Source organism: Amblyomma americanum, chromosome 7, assembly GCF_052857255.1.
Source record: "Amblyomma americanum isolate KBUSLIRL-KWMA chromosome 7, ASM5285725v1, whole genome shotgun sequence".
NCBI classification, from domain to species: Eukaryota; Metazoa; Arthropoda; class Arachnida; order Ixodida; family Ixodidae; genus Amblyomma; species Amblyomma americanum.
In genome coordinates this window covers 105,997,215-106,018,958 of record NC_135503.1, presented here as the reverse complement: position 1 = coordinate 106,018,958, position 21,744 = coordinate 105,997,215, and the positions used below count along the sequence as shown (strand labels likewise).

The 21,744-nt window shown below is 47.7% G+C and overlaps 1 non-coding gene across 1 annotated transcript; it reads left to right on the top strand.

Moving 5' to 3' along the window:
* The first annotated feature begins 21,222 nt into the window (after positions 1-21,222).
* On the top strand, positions 21,223-21,385 carry LOC144099623 (U1 spliceosomal RNA). Its single transcript, XR_013307447.1, has one exon. It is a non-coding gene; the product is annotated as a U1 spliceosomal RNA (small nuclear RNA).
* Positions 21,386-21,744: the final 359 nt, after the last annotated feature.

Below are 21,744 nucleotides of genomic sequence, written 5' to 3'. Positions count from 1 at the left end.
GACACACGTAGTGCGGATGCGAGTGAAAGCAGTCCGACCGAACGTAAGGAGACGGCGGCAGCCGAAGCCGAACGCAGAAAGCGGTTCGAGGCGAGGCAAGCGCGCGTGTGTTATACGTGCCAGAAGCCGGGTCACTTTTCGGCGCAGTGTCCAGAAACAAAAACAAAAGTCGTTTTTTTGTCATTATGCAGCACTGACGAGAACATGAAGCTTCTCGAGCCTTACATGCGAGACTTCCTCGTGAACGGGAAAGAGTGCCGAGTGCTTCGTGATTCCGCAGCTACAATGGATGTAGTTCACCCCTCTTACGTAGAACCCGATATGTTCACGGGCGAGTGCGCATGGATCAAGCAAGCCGTGGAAGCTCACAGCGTGTGTCTGCCCGTAGCAAAAGTGCTCATTGAAGGACCTTTCGGAGCAATTGAGACGGAGGCAGCAGTGTCATCTATGCTGCCCCCCCAGTACCCGTACCTATTTTCGAACCGGTCCGATCACCTCCTGCGCGAGAAGGGTCTTTTGTTTGGTGAGGCTAGCGTTCAGGCCTTAACCAGACCGAGAGTTCGGGAGCTCGCTGCAAAGGCGGTAGTTGCGGGGCCGACGTTGTCGAACAATGAAAAAGGGTCGGAGGCGCAGCAAGCTGATATTCCAGGCACGTCCGAACTGGATAAAATTGAGCCTGTAGCGTTGAAGGCACCAGGTACTGGAGAGGAAATGCCCGACGCGGGAAAGTTAGAAGAGCTTCCAGTCGAGCTTCCGGGAATAGGCTCAGTGACGAACAGGGAAGACACTGATCAGGTCATTAGTGACTTAATCATTAAAGCACCGCTGTCGGCTGAGCAGAAATCCGAACTACACCAACTCTTACAAGAGTTTCAAGGTCAGTTCTCTGAGAGGCCTGGTAGGACTTCTGTCCTTACTCATAATATAGAACTTACCTCGCCAGAGCCAGTACGATCCAAGGCGTACCGGGTGTCACCCCGCCAGCGCGATATTATTAGGGCTGAGGTAAAGAAAATGCTACAGCTCGGTGTTATTGAGGCGGGTGAGAGTGATTATACCTCCCCTTTGATTTTAGTTGAGGTACCGGGCAAGGAACCTCGTCCTTGCGTCGACTACCGCAGGCTTAATTCCATTACTAAGGATCAAATTTATCCGATCCCTAACATCGAGGAGCGCCTTGAGAAAGTTAGTAGCGCTCAGTTTATTTCCACCCTAGATCTTGTCAGGGGTTATGGGCAGGTTCCACTTACAGAAGAGGCTAGTAGGTATGCGGCGTTCATTTCACCAATGGGAACATTCCGTCCTAAAGTTTTGAGTTTTGGTTTGAAGAACGCGCCATACTGCTTTTCAAGCCTCATGGACAAAGTGTTGCGGGGACAGGAAGAATTCGCTTTACCGTATTTAGACGACGTAGCGATATTCTCCGCCTCCTGGTCTGAGCATATGGCACACTTGCGGGCAGTGCTAACCCGCCTGCGCGAAGCGGGCTTGACAGTCAAGGCTCCCAAGTGCCAATTAGCACAGGCCGAGGTTGTCTACCTCGGTCACGTGATTGGACAGGGTCGTCGCCGCCCCTCTGAAATAAAGGTGGCCGCTGTGCGAGACTTCCCGCAACCGCGCACGAAGACCAATATTCGGTCGTTCTTGGGTGTCGCCGGCTACTATCAGAGGTACATCCCCAGGTACTCCGATATCGCGGCTCCCCTGACGGATGCTCTAAGAAAAACAGAGCCCCAAACAGTCGTCTGGAGCGAGACAAAGGAGAGAGCTTTTAGCGCCCTAAAGAGCGCCCTAACAAGCCAGCCTGTGCTACGATCGCCAGACCATACCAAAGGGTTCGTTGTTCAGTGCGATGCTAGTGAGCGAGGCATGGGCGTTGTACTGTGCCAAAGGGACAATGGAGAAGTGGAACACCCCGTCCTGTATGCTAGTCGTAAGCTGACCTGTCGTGAGCAGGCGTACAGCGCCACCGAGAAAGAGTGTGCGTGTCTCGTGTGGGCCGTTCAGAAATTGTCATGCTACCTAGCCGGCTCGAGGTTTATCATTGAGACGGATCACTGCCCTCTCCAATGGCTGCAGACCATATCTCCCAAAAATGGCCGCCTCCTGCGCTGGAGCCTCGCTTTGCAACAATATTCCTTTGAGGTGCGTTACAAAAAGGGGAGTCTCAACGGTAACGCCGATGGCTTAAGTCGAAGCCCCTAACGTAGGAATCCGCCTCAAAGTTGTTGGTTACTGATGTTTTCTTCCTGAGGCAGGATTTTTAACATATTGCTTTTGTTTAGTGTTTCAAAGTGATTATGTGCTTTCTAGTGCAATTTTCCAATTTGTGGACGCGTTCTGAGTGCTGCTTGACTACTGTAAGGAACTAGGCAGTAGTATAAAAGGGGAAAGAGCCTGGCAGAGCTTAGTGAGGGTTGTCTCGTGCTTGCTGACTGAGCGGTTGCGTTTCGGCGTAGTTCTAACGCTTGCTGGGAACGAGCACAAAAATGGCAACTCTCCCGAAGTGACTTTACAGTGTCCTATGTGATCCTGAACCCGAGAACGAGGCCTTCTCTGTGCGCTGCGCTCAAGCAACGTCGAGGGACGATCGGTTTCGATTACGAGCATCATCGAGCGACATCCCTCTGGACAGCGGATGCAGTCCCCTGACCATCGGGATCTCCTTCTCCCGGCGGGGCGGTCTGTTACGTCTCGCCTACCTACGACGCGCGGTATAGCCGGCGCGGATGCAACGGACGCCGCGGCTTCGTTCATCGCGGCCGCAACGCCTCCCGCCAAGCGCGTCCAGGCATGTTTCAGTGCCACGTGTCGTCGTGCGTGCGTGTGTGTGTGTGTGCATGTTTTGCCCACGCTTGCCAAAGCGCGGCAGCCGGGGAGAGGAGCTCCTCAACTGGGAGGCGAGGAGGTCTGACCGGCGCCGGCCTGGCGGACGCGCCCGTCACGCCTGAACATGTTCAAGCGTCGCCGTATCGGATGACTCTTCCCAAGCCGTTCCCTCTTGCCCTCGACTCCGTGGGTATAAAGCGAGCTGCCCCGGACGCCAAGGAGAGCCTTCGATTTCGCCCTTCGAGTAACGTGGTCGCCCTGACCGGCTGCTCTTTTGAGATGCCAGAATAAACAAGTTGTTCTGTTGCCAGTCGACTCATCCTTTGCCGGGACCTTCGGATGTTTCCAGCTTTGCCCCAGGCCGCCAGGCCAACGCTACCCTTGGGGCTTGCAACCCAAATGCAACACCACACATTGCCCGTTCCGCACATTGTGGACAGAAAAAAATGGCAGTGGCTTAGCTCCGCTATGCCAGGATATACTCAGCGGGAGGTACGTTTCCCTGGGTGAGCTTGTTGTTGACACTGTATGTTTAGCAATGAGAGACATGTCCGCTTGAAATGTCCGGGTCACAAATGCACTTTCGGAAACTCGAATAGTGTGATAAGACACATGACGGGCCTTCACATCCTCTTCGGTTGGTTGCCGTTATCTGACGCCTTCCATAGGCTCTCTCTCGGCGGCTATGCAGTGTCTATCACGCTCGGCAGTCTGGCGTCTCCGTTTGGCAAGGCGCTCCACCCCGTTCGGGCGTCTCCGCTGCTCTCTTCGCCTTCTGACGCTCATTCTTTCTTTTTTGAGTAGCCAACTGCTAGGCGACAACCTCAGGATCGGAAGAGTAAATGTTCTCTTGTCTATACCGCCGTTTAGCAGCGGCTGGACACTCCTTCGGTGCATCCATATCAAGCGTTGCGATGCAGCCGCCGATTACATCCCCGCTTTTTATACGCAATGCTGCACATGCGACGACGCTCGGTTCGGGTGATGAACGCGGTGTGACGTCATACCAAATGGCGGCGGCGGCTAGCCGCGCGGTGTTACATCATGCCAGATGGCACCGCGAGCGCACAAAGCGCAGTAACCGTCTCATATATCTCGCTGGACACCCGAACCGCGCCGTAAAAGAAAGGATAGAGGAGGGATGGAAACGACGAAGCGCGCGGCACACCTACTCCTCCTTCCCTGTTGCCATGGTAACGGCGCATGCGCAGAACTGGCCTGCCGCATGTACCATGCTCACATATCTCGATGGACACCCGAACAGCGCCCTAATGGAAAGGATTAAGGAGGGAGGGAAACGACAAAGCGCCCGGCGCACCCATTCCTCCTCCCCGGCTGCCATGGTAACGGTGCATGCGCACAACTGGCCTCCCGCATGTACCATGGCATGGTAAAAGCGCATGCGCACAACTGGCGTCTCGCCTATATCGCGAAATGCTCGACTGGTAGCCTAGTGTACCTCCCGCTACAAAAGAGCGCTGTCTGTCAGCAGCGGCGCATGAGGACGAGGATGATCCACATCGCCGCGCCTCTTTTCGCCGCGGCCGATAATGGCGGGGATGGTGCTGCTACAAACTTATTCGATATATATTTCAGGTTGTTTGCTGATATTTAGCCTGATCATATCGATCGCACAAGTGCCCAAGCTGAAAGCAGAACATGAAAACTTTTTGCTCAGAACCCTCGTCAAATAAGCACTGACATGCTCGGATATTGTTGAATGTTTAGCCATTGTTACGCCTGGCAGGAATTCAAGGAAACGCCACAAAACCTGAAAGGTACGAAGTCGGCGAGCGCCTGCAGTATGAGTCCGAACATGCCAGCTACGTAGAGCTTCCCATCTCTATAGCCTTCTTTGACAAATGGCGGGGCCTGAAAAAAGGGCAAAATGAAAGCTCAGATACGTAAGACAGCAAGGCCGCATGTATCGTTGTGAAGTATGGGTGGTTAGATGTTGGATGCACTCGATAAAATTCGCAGCCTTGAAGTGCCACCATGTGCAGTGTTTTCGTTTTTGTAACCAGTTAACTAGAGAACTTGCAGAACTCTCAACATCTCGCACGCCATGACACATAGTTGCAGTAGGCGGCGGAGGAGCACATATGACTGCAGGTACCATAAAGGAGTTGTTCCGTCATTCCATATAACCATGCGACTCGATTTAATCCCTAAATGTTCCGATGATGAAGATGTTTTGCTAAGATGCGTAAAATTTTGGCGTACAAATACTAACCAATCAATCAGATCGCAGACCTCCTTAATCGGGACAGTATAGCTATTATCAATGAAAGTAATTGTGTAGAAATTTTCACGAACCGTCTCCGCGTATATGTGTTGACTCTCATCTAATCCCCCTGCGCTCTCCAAGCAGCATGCAGTTAAGGTATTTGATTAAATTATGTAATCGATATCAGGTGCATGTCCTGTTTATACCGAACATGTGTGTACGCGCAGCTCAATATATATTTTATGTCTTATTTTTTGCCCTGCTCTGTGCGATGTTTCACACGTTATAGAAAACTGACACTTAGCCAGGCATGCGACTGGATTTCTGACAATTTCTTTTACAGCTGCTTTGCTGTACAAATCAAAAATGAACTTGAATATTTGTGAACTGACAATAAGCGATAAAAATACTGCCCGTAGGCGCACAAAAGTATTGAATATTGTGAAAGAGTCTGTTCTTCAGTGTCGACCTAAAGCGTTCTTTCTTGACTAGTTGTTTGTTTACTCTCCAGAATTATATTGTAATATTAAGTTGACCATAGTTTTTATAGTTTTCCCCTCAACGTTTCACATTGTTGGCAAGCAATGACCCAGCAAAATGGTTTTACTGAGTGCCTCCGCATGCTACGAGCGCGACAATTATACGTATTTCGTGTAAGCTGATGTATTCGCTCTTAATTCCTAATTAGTTACCTGGGTCTTCAACAAAACAAGCTCTAGTTTAAGAAATTGATAGTGTTAACCCATTGCATGTCCTTTCGAAACGTTTGGCCGACCTGTAGCGCTTGATGCATTGTAGAGCTAGCAGAGGACAGATATCGCAGGAAAAAGCCATTCGAAACGCTTTGCTACCGAAGCATCCTATTACAACACGTTATCTTGAAAGAGCTGCAATGCACAATCTCAGTACTCTGCATTTTCGGCCTTAAGAAAGCATTCTATGTCACGACAGATGAGGGCACACTCACTGTAGCAAACGTCACTATGAGGTGCGAAGCGTTCGACGCCATATCGAAGGACTCCTGGGCAAAGCAGCTCCCAACTGAAATTCACTGCTCTTTTAAACATAAGCGGCAGGGTAGCGTTCCCCAAGCGTATTTTGGGGTCGCACTTGTTGCACTAGGGAGAAATCGCATCTGGCATTGAGCCGGGTGGAAAACCTCCATAATTCGATGCGATTAAATCGCGCAAATTTTTTCGTCTCATTATGTAGCGAGCACTTCTGAAAGAAACAACGTACTCATAATCAAAGGCATCCCCGAGTAGCAAGCAGCGCCTAACAGCGCCTCTGCGCCTTCTTTGAACTCATAAATAGAACGCAGAATCTGTTTAAAAAGTCATGTCATTAAGACATCAGCTGCAATGTGAATTCATTATGGAGAATCAATGCATGTACCTCTGTTGATAAAAAGTTTAGGGCTGTGAAATGTATTCGTATAATGTCTGCTACTTTAAATTATGCAGTTTACAATCTCGGAGCAAAAACTGTAGGTAGCGGCAGGTAAAGAGTTAATTACGCCTCTTCAGTTTTCCAGCAAATTTTCTTTTTGCTCTGCCACACAAATATAACAAGCAGTATCAGCTTTCTCAGCTCCTTTCAGTTTGACAATCAGTTACCTTTAATTATCGTGGTCGTAACCGTTGTTTCTGCGTTATCAAACCTTGTATAGCCTGAGGCAAGCACAAAACACAAGAAGCTATGCAGATAACGGAAGAGAGCTAATAACGCCATACGCACGGGGACATAATCGACTCGCCTGTAGACGATACATCGGGAGGCGCCCCTCTGAGTGGTCTTGTTAGCGATAAATACAGGCATCACGGTTCCTATGTCGTCTGGCAATAAGCCATTTTTTTGCTTAGTGTTATTTCAAAAAAATATATTTCATACAAAATGAGAAAAAAAGGGATTATCTACTTGACTAAAGTATTGTTTTGAGCCCTAATAGCGAAAACGCGAGGTAGGGGAACTGCTTTTGCATACCCTTCGAGATAGCACTACGTTTTATCAAAATAAAGCCCTCAATAAGCAATGCGAGCTTCAGCAAGAAGGTCGCCTTACCATGAATTGATTTCAACTTTGCACTTTCGGAACACCTTGGTGAGAACGCCCGTCCTTAAGTATAGGACTAGAAATTTCCGGAGCTTGAGAGAGCAGGGCTTCGCCCTTTCGAGTGATTCGTGTAGAACTTTAGAGGCTGAGAAAAAGGAAGGAGTGCGGCATGCGGCTAACAGCCTTATATCAACGGGCGTAAGAAACCTTGCCCTCACCTTTTGACTGGCTACTGAAAAGGGCATGTTATAAGACGAGTAGCATGGTACTTGTGACACGCCGGACAGATATGACCCTCTGTCATGCACGCGAGTGTCACACATTGAATTAGTATGCATTTTACAGCCGAAGACAGCTGGCAGCTTGGTTCATTAGCTCCTAACTTCCCATTTACGTAACCAGGAGAGTGGTGAGCAGTGAGAAAGGTGGCAAGCAGTGACTTGTGGTGAAGTCATCTTAGTTAAGATCCTTTTCGGGAGCGTTCCTCCGATATCAAATGGTGACGTGATAGGCAGGGACATTAAAAATCATCGAAAAAGGAAACCCATCTGCAGCAGAACATAGTTCTCAACAATTATTAACACTAAGAATCAATAAGCACACATGCGGAGAACACTCGTAAGAGCGGTGTTCTTGCGATATACTTAATAAGAGCGACACGAGGATAGCCCACCATGAATCCTCACGTTCTACCAACATGCACAGATCCTGCGTTCCTAGTTCAAGTAACAGAGATGAACTGGGCAGCAGCCTCACATAATCTGGAGTTTACCTACCATGGAACAGCTCAAAGCACGTTTTCTCTAATTCGCAAAAAGAAAGACTTTCAGTGGTGAGCGTCAATTCGTGAAATACGTACGAGAGACCCGCTTCTCTGAGCGCCAGTATAAAGTGAAAATCTCTTGAAGCAAAGCCAGACAGAAGATGTACTAGCAAATCTGTAACACGCACTCTTAAGTGTACTGCTGAACAACTACTATAAAATATATACGTTCTAGGTGAAAAAACAAGTAAGACATCTGATCGGATCGTCTAACATTTCCAGGGCTCTACTGCAGCATTGCATCTGTCTGAGTCGAACGGCCACAGTCTTTTCTCCTAGTACTGGCAGCTTACACTTGAATTCATGTGGAACTTGGCAACGTCACCGAACGCGCACAAGCTACTCTAAGGACGCTTGAAACAGAGTCCTAAAGGTTGTATTGGTGGCTGATAGGTACCGGGATAAAGGAAGCATAATTCATTTGAGCATTAGAATAAAAAACACAAACGACAGTAGTGGAGCTGTATTCGCGGTATTGATCGCAGTGTGCAAGCCTCAAGCTACCGTTGCTTCTGTTCTTAATATCATTTGGTCACATTACGTCAAGCTAGTTACTTTTGGCAGTTCCTACCAGGCATGTCGATTTTGTAAAATTGCAAATAAACCCTCTAATACACCGAACAGCCCTAAGTACAGGCTAAGCTAATAATGAATGTATGTTAAACCCTACTGGCTCTGGTATCCTAATAGAAGCAGCAGAAAAATGGAGTTTTAAAGCATTGCGTGCATGAAACACACTTTCGAGAAGAATCACGTGTTTGTTTTTCATTTAAAAGTTAAAAATTTGGTGAACGACGCAAGGACATCCCGGTATTTTCACGTTTATGTTGTTTTAATACCATAACTGCTTCCTTGTGCGGGCACGGAATTTTTCATAGTACTTTTTCTAGCTTATTGAAGAGAATAACCCCGGCATGAAGCGTGCATTCAGGCGCAAAAAATGCATGTGGCACTTCCCTCTATACGTCTCTTTTTACCAGATAGCCGTGGTAAGTGGTCGTCATGGCTGCATGCGACACTGCAATGAGCTATATGGTACCAGCGCTTTCAGCGCTTCATTTTAGGTTGTGCTCTAAGCTTAGAAATTTGTCCCCAATAATGAAAAGGTTCCGGGCTAAATTCAGAGCAGTTCAAGATCTAAAGATCATGTCTGGCAAACTTGACAATGGAAACATGTGACACGCAGAAAATATGACAATCATGACGGACAGGCAGACGGGGATAAATATGTGGAGGACTCGAAACCATGATAAGCAGCTTACAGAATCGCCTTGGGAGGACTGCAGCGCAAACACAAAAATCAAGTCTGGAAGACACTATGCACAGTTGGGGAGAACAGCCTCGGTCCCGCGTGGTCTGCAAACAAAGCCAATATAATATCCACCAGTTGGAGACCGCACTTATGTAGGTGCAAGTAAAAATTTTTTTTTCAGTAACACGAACGTGGACTGGCGGCTAATAACAGAGCTATCGGCTTCTTTTGCGATCACGTGGTTCAGAGACTTTTGAGCGTGACTATTGTGCTGCGCTTGACGGCCAAAATTATCGCTTCAAATTCTTCCATAAACTTTGACTGCTTCTATGAGCTTCGTTTCTAATCAGTACAGCTAATCCATAAATTATGTCCCATGAATATTTCACTTCGGTGACAAAAGTTAATAAAAACAATATGCCAAGTATCGGAGTGCTGTATGCGGTCACCCTTAATTTACATAGTTTTAAAGGAGGCGTTGTCAATATTAGTAACCGCGCAGGCCCTACCAATCCTTCGGTTTTATACGTTTTCTGGCTGATGGAAAAGCTAAATACGGAATGGGAGTAATCAATTCATACTGCAAAAAAATTGGATAAAAAGTTACATCGCTTGTACGATCGACATAAAATTGAGCGAAACCCCTCACGCACGTCACTGCGCGGCGTCCGTGCAACGTGGCCTTCTCAGACCCGCCCGCGCTGCACTGCTCGCCGCAGCTCGCTGCCCCAGCCCACTCAGCATAGAGAAGGTCACGTGACGCCGCGAAGTAACGTGCGGTGATCGACGCCGTCTGCGCATGCCAGAGAGGTCGCCTTTCGAAAGTGCGCTCTTTTGGTGCGTGATGACTGAAACGTTTTGACTTCGAGAGCGGAGGCCAACCACGTTTTCAAAACTCTAAAAATGGTTTGGCTGCTACGAAGGGCCTGCTACAAAATTTAAAATTGCAACGGGTGATCAAACTGTAATATTTAGCAGTCCGAAATTACTTCAGAAGCTTATTACTGCACATGAGATACCTGTTTTCTGTTACCCGCCAACAGTGGTATTAATATTCAGCTAAACCCATCCTTATGTCTTGAAAAGCCTGTTTTTAAAAATTACTTGCTGGCTTCCTAGAAACACCTGTTAAAGTACAAGGTGTTTTACGTAAGACTGCAAACAATAGCTAAAAATGAGGTTTGGGAGTTCGACGATAGAGCGCTTCTTCGGCATGGCGTTGCCAGTGTAGTAGTGACACATAATGCAGCTGAGACTTGCCAACTAGCAAGCTGGTTAGATAATTTTAAGGAGTTAACAGTACACATATTACACTTAGGCTCCTTATTTTTGAAGTGAGTTGGAGCACACCGTAAGTAATATACATAGCAGTTTTCAAAATTCCCAAAATTCTTTCGTGGTCACCGGTTCAGCGCAAAGAATTTCGGGACCTCACACCGGGCCAAGGCGGAACCGCGCTAGCCACGCTTTCGAGCGTGCGTCGCACAGCGCCGATGTGTGACACGCATAAATTTTGACTACCGGATTGTTTCAAAGGAAGTAAAATCGCATAGCACCGCTGATATTTCTGCATTCGCCGCGGCAAACCGAGCGAGGTATCCACGAAGCGACCGCGGCGGACTCCAAAATAACATAAAATGAAAACTTGTACCACTGTTATTTAGTCGATAAGGAAACAATTTAATTATTTTCACATATCACCGCTCTCCTAATGTGCTTGGAGAGCAATGATCATCAATTTGCCAGTTGTCCGATCCATTAGAGTGAAGTTTGCGATCAGTATGCAAACGAAGGCCAGCAGAAAAAAAAAACATCTTTCAAAAGACTTGAAGCGGAAGGCGCGTCTAGGGCCACGAAACTTTTGATATTTTTTGACGGCAGAATAATGTATCAACCATTCCGTATAGATAACTCACCAGCCTCTATAGCAGCAACTTCCCCATTTCGTGTGACGAAGTCAATTCATCTCTTTTTATGACTGTAGGTAACGCATTTTGAAAAAAAAAAAAACTTTCCGTCTCAAACAAGCTCCAAACCGGCGTGTGCTGACAGATAAACCGATGTTGATTTATTTCCTTCAGGGCTATCGCTTCTTTAAAATTCCTATCCAAAGAAAAAGCATCTACACGGGCCTACCTTTTCTCCAATCGCCAATCGAAAATATGCGTACCCGCAGGTAGAGTGCGGGTGGAGCGCCGACGTGCTTCGACATAAATCCTTCTTCGAGTGTCGGCGAGTCTCTTTATAGAGTGTGCTGTCTTGTCGAAGTTTCGGCGCCAACGTTTGCGCGTGATTTATGTAATAGTGGTAGTTGCGCCTGTCTCCATTTCAGGCGAAGCGCTGAGCGCTAGGTAATGGCGTGTGCACGGATGTCTTCTTTGCTCCGATTCTAGACTTCGCCTGTTAACTTCCAAACTTGGACCTTACGGGTTGGTACTGCGAAGATAAAATCGATGTGTATTGTTTCCTTTTTAATGATAACTGCAGCCGGCGGTATTTCCCTTTAGAATGAGTTCAAAATCTGCGGAAAGTTTTTGTCATTCGTGTAATGCCTTTCTTTTCAGTGTTTAAAATTGTCGCTACTGGGTCGGAAACGCAGCATCTAAGAGTAATTAAAACAAAAAATGCGCAGAGTGAAAGAGATACGGGCATGCTTGGGAACACAGAACTGCGCCTTAAATGCACTGTTCACTGTTCTCCGCACAAATTCTCATCATTGATACTTTCTATATGATTATGAATTACGTCTTCTTGTGCAATGGCGTACCTGTTCACCAAATGGCAATAATGAGGAATTACGATCATGATGATTATGATTATACAGTGATATCGTCGAGGTCGATAACGGCGTCGCAAAGCGAGCTATTAAGTATCTCCCATACTTTTATAATGTAACCCGATCATAACGCTATGAAATATTGGCTGGAGCCGCCAAAACTGCAACATGAAGGGGGCTAATCATTTGTGAAAAAGAGTGCTAGCCTTTTATTCGGCAGGAGTCACACAAATAAAACCTATCTGGTATCCTGTCTGTTGCCCTCATTGAACGCACAACTAAAGAGTTCATTTTTTAGGGGCGCTAAATTGTCTTTTCTTTCCATCATATCCCTAATTACACTATGTTGCCATTGAGAAAAAATTGCTGCGCAGCGGGTAAATCCAAAAGCCCTGCGCCGTAGTTGACCCCCAACTGGTGTTAATACCGGCTTTACCAATCTTCACGAACTTCTCAAAGCTTTAAAAATGCCTCCTTCGTTAAAGCTGAAAGCAATACTGTAGTGCGTACATCTGGTGAACACGAAGTTTTGTTTGCCAAGCGGATGCAGCCCCATATGCCGTACTTCATGGCCGTGCAGCACTTCATAAAACAAGGGCAAATTATTTTACGACGCTTGTCAGAAGTCGTTATCATAAATCATGCCAGTGCGACCGCGGTGAATAAACTAATTAGCTGCCCGGAAATCGGAGCGCACGAGAAAGATAAGGACTTATTCAGAATAGCAAGTAACTTTCACAATAGCTGATAAGGGCTATCGGGCGTTGGCTATGCCTCCACTATTTTATCTGATTTGCCTTTTCTGGAAAAGGAACTGTCTAGTGGTGTACAGCAGCGCAAATAATACGTAGTAGAAGAGCAGTTATTTTCGCCCAGATCAGCTACAAGACAGCGACGCTGACCACCGCTGGGTAGTTTCAAAACGAGCGCAGAAAATTTGATTAAGGTGTTATGCAGGTAATATCCGCCGTCGAAAAAGAAGCTTAAAGCACATCCATGTAGCTATGGAATTAGTGATTATTTAACTAACGTAGATATAATTAGAAGCTGGTAACTTTATAATGCTTTTGTTTAGAGGCGTAGAGCGGTCAATAGAGACGTCGCCAACACAAAAATGCAACTCCTGGAAATACTCCAGGCGGAATGGAAGATTAGGGGCCTCGGTGTGTATGAAGGACAGCTCGCCATGCCGAGAACACAACGCCCTCAAAGCTGAATAATTCTTCCGCGCCAGATAAAGTGACAGCAGCGAGCATCTCAGCCCGGAATTGAAACCAAATGCACAAGACTGTATACTGCTTTATGCTCATCATTTTGGTGCCGACATTCTTTGATATGCCACGCATTGAAAGAAGCTTAAAGTCTATCTCGTCGTCAAGTAAACATGAAATGCAACAAGAAACCGGCATAGAATAATTTCAGATGGTTCACAGATGGTGCACTTCGACCTATTTGAACCGACATCGACCAGGATCCTTGACTGCAGTATGTGCCACCACCTTATCCCTCTTCATATCTTTCTACTAGACTGCATAGTGGAACCACGGAAGAGAAAAGAGGAACGTAAAACAAGACACCTGTTTCCGGCCTCTCGGCTGCTTATTTGTCTTCACGTGCTGGAGCCAAGTGTCACTTTTCAAATTTTAGTTTTGCCGCGTTCACAGCTTCTCTTTGAGGTGCTTTTAAGGCGCTCCGCCTCCCTAACTGCTTCCACTTGTTCATCCGCTTCGGAGTTCAACCATTTGCCCTTTGGTTCTAGCTGCGGGTTCAGCCGCATTAGGCGCCTGTTTGGCGGATGAGCGCGCTTCCGCGTTCAAGTAGTATTTCGTAAGTCACTTCATTTTTGCTGCACACTACCTTGTGCTTGGTAAGAGTGCGTCGCTCGCATCTCCTGTCCATCCTTTTGTGATCTGCCGGGCTATACGTAGCAGTTAGTTTTTCTTCCAAAGCAAGATAGGCGCCCCAAAAACGCGGACCGAATTTCTGACACCATTTTGAGGGCCGTAGACTGCAAAGAACCACCAAGAGCACCTTGTCCTTGCCGCATTCTCTCGCACTTTCATCCGCTTGACTTCTATTGCAGGATTTGAAAAGCCAACTTCAAAGACATTTTTTACCCTGTAAAAATGCCAGCAGAGCACCATAAAAGAAGAGATCCTCGCTATAACAGTGTGTCAGGCACCAAAAACACACCTGCACACAAAAAACGCGAAGCATCTAATTCTACCAGGTTTTCAGCCACGAACAACTTTTTATCATGCAATATGCACATCTGCTATGGAAAGCAAACTGTTCTTTTTCACTCATTTCTTTTCCTGAAATATATTAGAATCAGAATGAAAAAAACAGCACACCAATACTCAAAAATAAAAATGACCTCTAGACTTTTTCTTTCCAGGATTTAGTCTTCGTGATTTTACTACTTCTACCACCCATTGTTATTCTAATGTCTAACTTCATAAATTCAGAGAGCAAACCGAGAGCTGTTGATTTTTTATATGAGCTGTGTTATTATATTTCGTTAGGACACTACGTTTCTCAATTTTCTTTATTCTCTAACTTCATTTTTGATTTTGAAATATTTCAACAAAATATACAAATACCGTTACCTAGCTTTATGTATTTGCTTCCTGCAAACATTTTTCACCTACGTGACGGTTTCTCATTATTGCCCTTTTGAAAAATAATATTTATATGCTGTGAAAAACAGCAAAACATAGTTTTGAAGTATACTGCCACCTTGTTCATTACCTATTATAGAGTGTTTATCGTTCAGAGAAATTAGGGGGAAAAAAAAGCCTGACACCTCCCCGCCCTTAACGGGCCTTCCTCCTTGAAGAGAAGACCCTATTTAAACGCAGCCAATGGTGAACGCTTTGCGCAGACGACGACAATTCCTCGTTTCGAAATATTGGGAAGCACTCAAAGGCTTTACCCACCCTTGTTTACTTTGTGCTTATCAAGAACCACCTGCCCAACCTCTCTCTACCATGTAAACATGGTTATTCCTATGACTTCAGGAGGGCCAAGTCTTCTATGCGGACCAGGAGACCTCGTCCTGTATACCCTTTAAGGAACTTGTGTTTATTACCTGAATAAACTATGTTAAATCCGTTGATTACTTTGGTAATTATACAGAGTCTTACGTCTTGGAGTCATCAGCCAAGAGCACATCGCCACGAGCACACGATTGGGAGGCATTTGTGCTGCAGCTTAAATACGCATGCGCAAAAGTAGCTATTCGGACACAGCAGCAAGAAAAGCCGTGTGAGTAGGGAAAGCTGGATGCGTGCCAGTGTAGGGAGCACGAGAGACTAATGCAAGGCTGGCTTCGGCTAGACTAATAGATTTGCGCCGTGTCGGTGTCGAACGGCGGCGGCGTGGCTGTCGTTTCTAGTCGGCGGTGTCGGCGCCGGCGGCGTGGAAAGCTAAACCACAAATTTAAAAAGCTATTTTGCTACAGCCTTCTTTGCTAACCTGCTTAAAATTTTAGAGCTTTTCGTACAAAAGACTCAGAATACAGAATACAGAGGGGTTGAAGGGTGAGAGAAATGCTAAATGTTTTGCAAATAGTTTGTTTTTTGATTAGAAAAAAATTTATTTAAATATGTACACATGCCTAGGTTACCGGATGCATTGACATTCACAAGTAGACATTACGATAAGAATCTAAGGCGAGCCAATTAAAAAGGTACCATAAGCATCTTTGAGAAACTAACAGGAATTGCTTGTGGGTGATGTAAAACCGCATAGCTTAGCTATTGACTGAAGAGTGAAACATCGATAATCTGATACGAAAAAAAGGCGGTAGCACCAGTTCAGCCTGAAGGCCAGATCAAGCCGACCATTGTTAACAGATATGAATGGGCACAACCACTGCTGGAGGAACTCTTCCCCCCAAGAAAAAGAGCTCCTCTGACAAAAAACTGATCAGCTCCCTTCGAAGACGGCCAAGTATTGGCCACACAGTGGGGCGTCGAAAGCCACCAGAGACCGTGGTGCATCGACTGCGCCATAAACTAAAAAGACCCGACACAATTAACAGGCGAGCAAAACGGCCGCTGGGGAAGCGGCCGCGGTAGACAAAGCTCGAAATGTTCTGCCTACGGAATCCCCGCATGAACCGCTCGCCAAAGGACACGCGCTACCACGCAGGTGACTAGCCTGGCGATTGGATTCCGGAAGCGGGCAATTCGGACAGGTACTGGAGCGTGAAACACCATACCGATCTAGCCGATCACCAAGTACGCAGCACTGCCCAACAAAGTTTCCAAACAAAGTCGCTTAGATGGACTGGGAGAGGTATCGACGATATGCGCGCCCCTTGAACGCGGCCCATCGGTGAGCGGCGAGCCGCCGGCACAACAGGCAACAACCGCGAGCCCATAAGGCCCACGAAACGGTCTGCAATGATGTTGACAGAAGGTGCTACTGCGCCTATATGTCTGAAAAAGGCCACTGATGTAGCACAGAAAGCGGTAGGTTGCTCTGACTAAGGTCCATGATCAACAGGGGGGGGATTTAAAAAGCGCAAAGAACGGCCAAAAAAGTACCGCACCAGGGTTCGCGCCGGAGACGCGTCCCCCGGCAGGATACGCAAAATGCACTTCAAAGCTAACAACGAGGACGTGATGGACACAGTCGGAAAGGCAAAACCTCCTCTCTCCCGTGGTTGTCACAAGAACAGCACAAGCCACAAGCTCGGTTCTGCCTGACCAAAAAAAAAGAACAAAACTGCAGTCTGCACCCGCCTTATGACGCCTAGGGCTGGTTTAACAATGTGGCAAAGGTACTAGAAGGCACCCAGCATGACCGACTGAATCAGGTAGCGCCTCTCAAGCAGAGGCAGGTAAAATGTGTGCGCCCAACGCATACGCGCTGTAATGCCCTCTACGACAGATGAGCACATACCATCCAATATACCAGCACCGTCTTAGGTCACGCCTGAAATGGGCATCTGCGCGCACCACTGCAAAGTATCGGGCATGTAATACGTACGTGTCTGAGGAGACCCCACAAAAAAGTAACGACTCTTCGAATAATAATAGCAGCCCCCGACAAGGAGGCGTACTCACGAAAAACGTTTAAAGCTTCGAGCTGACTGCGTTAATCAACTAAGTAGAGTGTGATGTCGTCTGCATAAGGGATGACGCGTACTGCCTCACTGCCTGGCTAAGCCAGAGCTCTAATATTAAAGAGAGTGGTGATTGACTGCCAAGAGTAAAGCCTTTAATGCTAACACAAACAAAAAGGGGGAGAGCGGACAACAATGACGAATGCCGCGGCCAACATCAATGCGGTACTTTCCCGGCCATACAGTGCTTGAAATATCTCTGTACATCTCTTTAATGAGAAGCACGAAATAAGGTAGGAAACCGAAAGCATACAGTGTACCATAAATTTACTCATATTCTAAAAAGTCGAACGGCTTCTCTTGATCGAGGGAAACAACACCCTGTGCGCGCCGCCATATATATAGTATACTCAGGATATCTCGCGTTACGGAAGATAAACTATGTATTTCAACATCCGGGATGGAGCAAACCTGGTGGCAGGAAATGACGGACAGGAGGAGAGCCCGTAGATTGCGAACAATTAATTTTACTAATACTTGTAAACTGAATTTAGTAGGGTGTTGGGCGCCAATCTGCCGGACGTGTCGAGAAAGGAGACTTTTTAGGAAAAAGGACAATGCAGCCTCTTTTAAATGAATCAGGAAAGACCTGCTGAATGAAGCAGATTTTTAACACATCTGAGGGAACATGGACTACAATATGCCAGAATTGTAAATAGAACTCCACAGCAAGAGCATCTGGCCCAGGCACTGCGCCTCGTTTCATGGAATCTAACGCCTCCTTGATTTCACCTGTTGTTGGCGGAGCCCTAAGGCCGTCATGAAGTTCAGCGGCAACCTGCAGCAAGCCTGCAAGAAATGGGTGTGCAGAAACGTCATCGCGATCAACCAGAAGGAGCGACTGAGCATTATCCCGGAAATAGACGACAAACGCTCTGAACTTCTTTCCAACTGGCTGGGCCATAGCCCTGGAGGAAGATGTAAACGCAGGGGAACCTTGAGGGCACAAGAGCTCCTGGCGTGCAAACCGAAGCACCGCAGGATGAGCAGTTGTACTGCGTCGACAACGCCATGCAGCCGCTGTCAAAGAGTATGATCGTAAAAGACACTGTAGACGCTCCGAAAGCACCTCTTTCCATGCGCACATAAGCAACGATGGCGACGGGGTGCGCTGAGCTGGCTGAGCTATACGCAGCTTCGCCGCCACCACGCACACCTCATCTGAGACGCAAGCCGTAAGGGCTCGACCAGAAGGGGCGCCATGGTGACGCAACTGCTCCTTCAGACGATCCCAGTCGCCAGGCACGGCCCCAACAAGCGAACAATGAAAGGTCTGTCTGTCTCTTGTTGCCAGGAAGAAAGAAAATTAAAGTGCACTGGCCTGCCCACTGGCTCAAGCCTAGCCACAATTGTTGCCACGTGCTGATAGTAGGAGAGTTTAAAGAAAGACCCGCGTTGAAACTTCAATTCAGAATTTGATGGTGACTGCAGGCTGTGCGGAGCGACGTCCTCGGACGCTTTCCATATGGTCTGGGCCTGCCCTTCCAATCCTCACCCTTCCCAATCCTTCATCTCCCACCCTTCTAGGGAGGCCTGGGAGGCGGCGCTGCTCACTGCCATGACCTGCAGTCCCAACGGACCTTGGTCGCCAGGGCGCGAGTGGCGCTAGACGCCACTGCGGCTCTGGAATAGGGGCTCCATCTAGATTTGTGAGGACCTGGGCCATAGGGCCTGGGCCCAAACACCTCCTTGTAAATAATAAATGTTTACCACCACCACCACCTCTTTCTTCCTTTCTTCTTTCACTCCCTCGTTTGTCCCTTCCCTTACGGTGCGTCATGCAATCACGACGAGTGATGTGTGTGACGGATGCGGTGCAGTGGAAACACTAGAACACCTGCTCCTTCACTGTGCAGCGTTCGCCGATGCTCGTCGCGATATGTTCACGGCCTATAGGGCGCAGGGCATACTACCAGACTCCATCAAGATGCTATTGTGGCCGCAGGGCAGTGCGCACTCGTGAGCGAACTTTGGTGAGCCTCTGTGCATTCCTCCAACACACGGGCTTGACATCCCGTCAGTTCTCCGCCAGTTAGTTACACGCAGTGACCGAATGCTCCGCGAGTTCTACCTTGAGCGATTAATAACTGGACGCCCCACTCCACTTGTAGCCAACACAGTGCTGTGCGCGTGTGTTTTTAATTCCCCTAAGATTAACTAATCACGAGCACAACTTGGACACATTTATTATTGTGTAAATAGTTTGTACATATTAGTTCCCCCCAATCCTCTCTTCCTGTCCCCTCACATCTTTCATTGCATTTCTCCATTCTACCTGCTCTCCTTTATTTCCGCTTCCCCGGCTCAGGTGCTTCAGTATCGATGGCAGATGCCGGGGCTAGCAAAAATCTTTTCCTTCCTTTTTACTATTATTTTAATAAAAACGCCACTACCACCACCTTACGGCGCGGTTCAAGTGTCTGCCGATATGTGAGACAGATACCGCGCCATTTGCTTTAATAATAATAATAATTGGAGTTTTGGGGAAAGGAAATGGCGCAGTATCTGTCTCATATATCGTTGGACACCTGCACCGCGCCGTAAGAAAAGGAATAGAGGAGAGAGTAAAAGAAGAAAGGAAGAAAGACGTGTCGCAGTGGAGGTCTGAGGAATAATTTCGGTCACCTTGGCATCTTTAACGTGCACTGACATCGCACAGCACACGGGCGCCTAAGCGTTTTTCCTCCATAAAAAAAAGCCGCCGAGGTCGGGTTTGAACCCGGGAACCATTTCTTTTTGTTGGTGGTAGTGGTTGTTTATTAAAATAATATGAAAAATGAAGGAAAAGATTTTTGCTAGCCCCGGCATCTGCCACCGATACTGAAGCACCTCAGCTGGGGCAGCGGAAATAAAGGATAGCAGGCAGAATGGAGAAATGAAATGAAAGAGGTGAGGCGACAGGAAGAGAGAATAGGTGGAGAAGTAATATGTACAAACTATTTACACAATAAGAAATGTGTCCAGGTTGTGCTCGTGATTAGTTAATCTTAGAGGAATTAAAAACACACGCGCACAGCACTGTGTTGGTTACAACAGGAGTGGGGCGTCCAGTTAATAATCGTTCAAGGTAGAACTCGCGGAGCGTTCGGTCACTGCGTGTAACTACCTGACGGAGAACAGACGGGACGTCAAGCCCGTGTGTTCGAGGAATGCACAGAGGCTCACCAATGTTCGCTCACGAGTGCGCGCACTGCACTGCGGCCACAATAGCGTCTTGATGGAGTCTGGCACTATGCCCTGCGCCCTATAGGCCGCGAGCATATCGCGACGAGCATCGGCGAACGCGGCACAGTGAGGGAGCAGGTGTTCTAGTGTTTCCTCTGCACGGCATCCGTCACACACATCACTCATCGCGATTCCGTGACGCACCTGTCGTTCCCCGGGCCACACGCAGCCAATGCGCGCGCGGAGGATCATTGCACGTTGTGACCGTGTAAGCCCGCGACAGCCGGTGATACTGTCGATGCGCTCACCTCCTGCGATGCGTGGGTCGGGGCGCTATTTCGGAGATGGTCGTGGATGGCCGCACGCACGTCCTCCAGCGCAAATGGCAGATCGCTGGCAGGTAGTTGGTGTGAAGCGGTCGCGAGGTCATCAGCTTCTTTGTTGCCGGCGATGCCGCATTGACCGGGCACCCACTGTGCACGCACGCACATCCTCTCTGCGCGAGGTGCTCGATGCGCGAGCGAATTTCCCGCACTAGTGGAGTACCGCGGCCGTTAGATTACAGGCTGCTGAGGGCGGCGCGGGAGTCGCACAGCAAAGCACTCCAATTCCTTTTCCCAGAAATTTTTTTTTTCAAAAAAAAAGTTTTTTTTTTCATTCAATTGAAAAGAGCTGGAAGACGGGTAGCTGCGAATCACATGGTCGCTACCCCACGCGCAACTAGATTTCGCTGTAAGGTGCGAACATATCTAAGACCCAGTTTATTTTCTTTCTTCTTGTTAAAATCATTTATTAGGTTAACTTGAGTTGAAGCTTCTTGTCTGCGGTCCCTCCCCGTCCCGCTGTTGCCTTATTAACAAAATTGCGCCTAATGCGGAAAAAGGAACTCCGTAAGAAATATACTGGCCACTGCACTGAACAGATGTATGAATCGCATGACATCCGATTTCAGTCGGTCTTCCATATACTTACCTGGTGCTGGGTCACCGGCGATCAGATAGGTCGGGGCCCCGTGCCGAGGCGTGCCATTGCACTGCGGGAGGCTGAAGCACGCCACTACTCCTAATAGGAGCAGATAGTGCGTGTAATTTTTGGTAGTCGGGGCTCGGCGTTCGCGCCAGCCCCCTTTATGAAATTCGAAAATCAGAATGGTACCATACATTGGTGTACTCCTCTCTTCCTTTACGGTGTGGTTCGTGCGTCGATGGGTACGTGACGAAACAAAACTTCAGGAGGCACTTTCTTAACCTAAAGTGCTGAGCGATGTCACTGCTTTTCACTGATGGGTGTTTAAGATGTTAACTAATTACACAATTGTGAATCTTAAATGCGCTGCTAACACTGGATGGCGTTTGGGAGGCATCCATCTAATTCGGCACCCTTCTGCAAACGCGTTCCAGCGTCCTAGACAAGAACTACAATGTGGTAGCAGGAAGTAGCTTAGTCGTTAGCACGCTCAGCTCCGGAACAGAAGGATGGTGGTTCG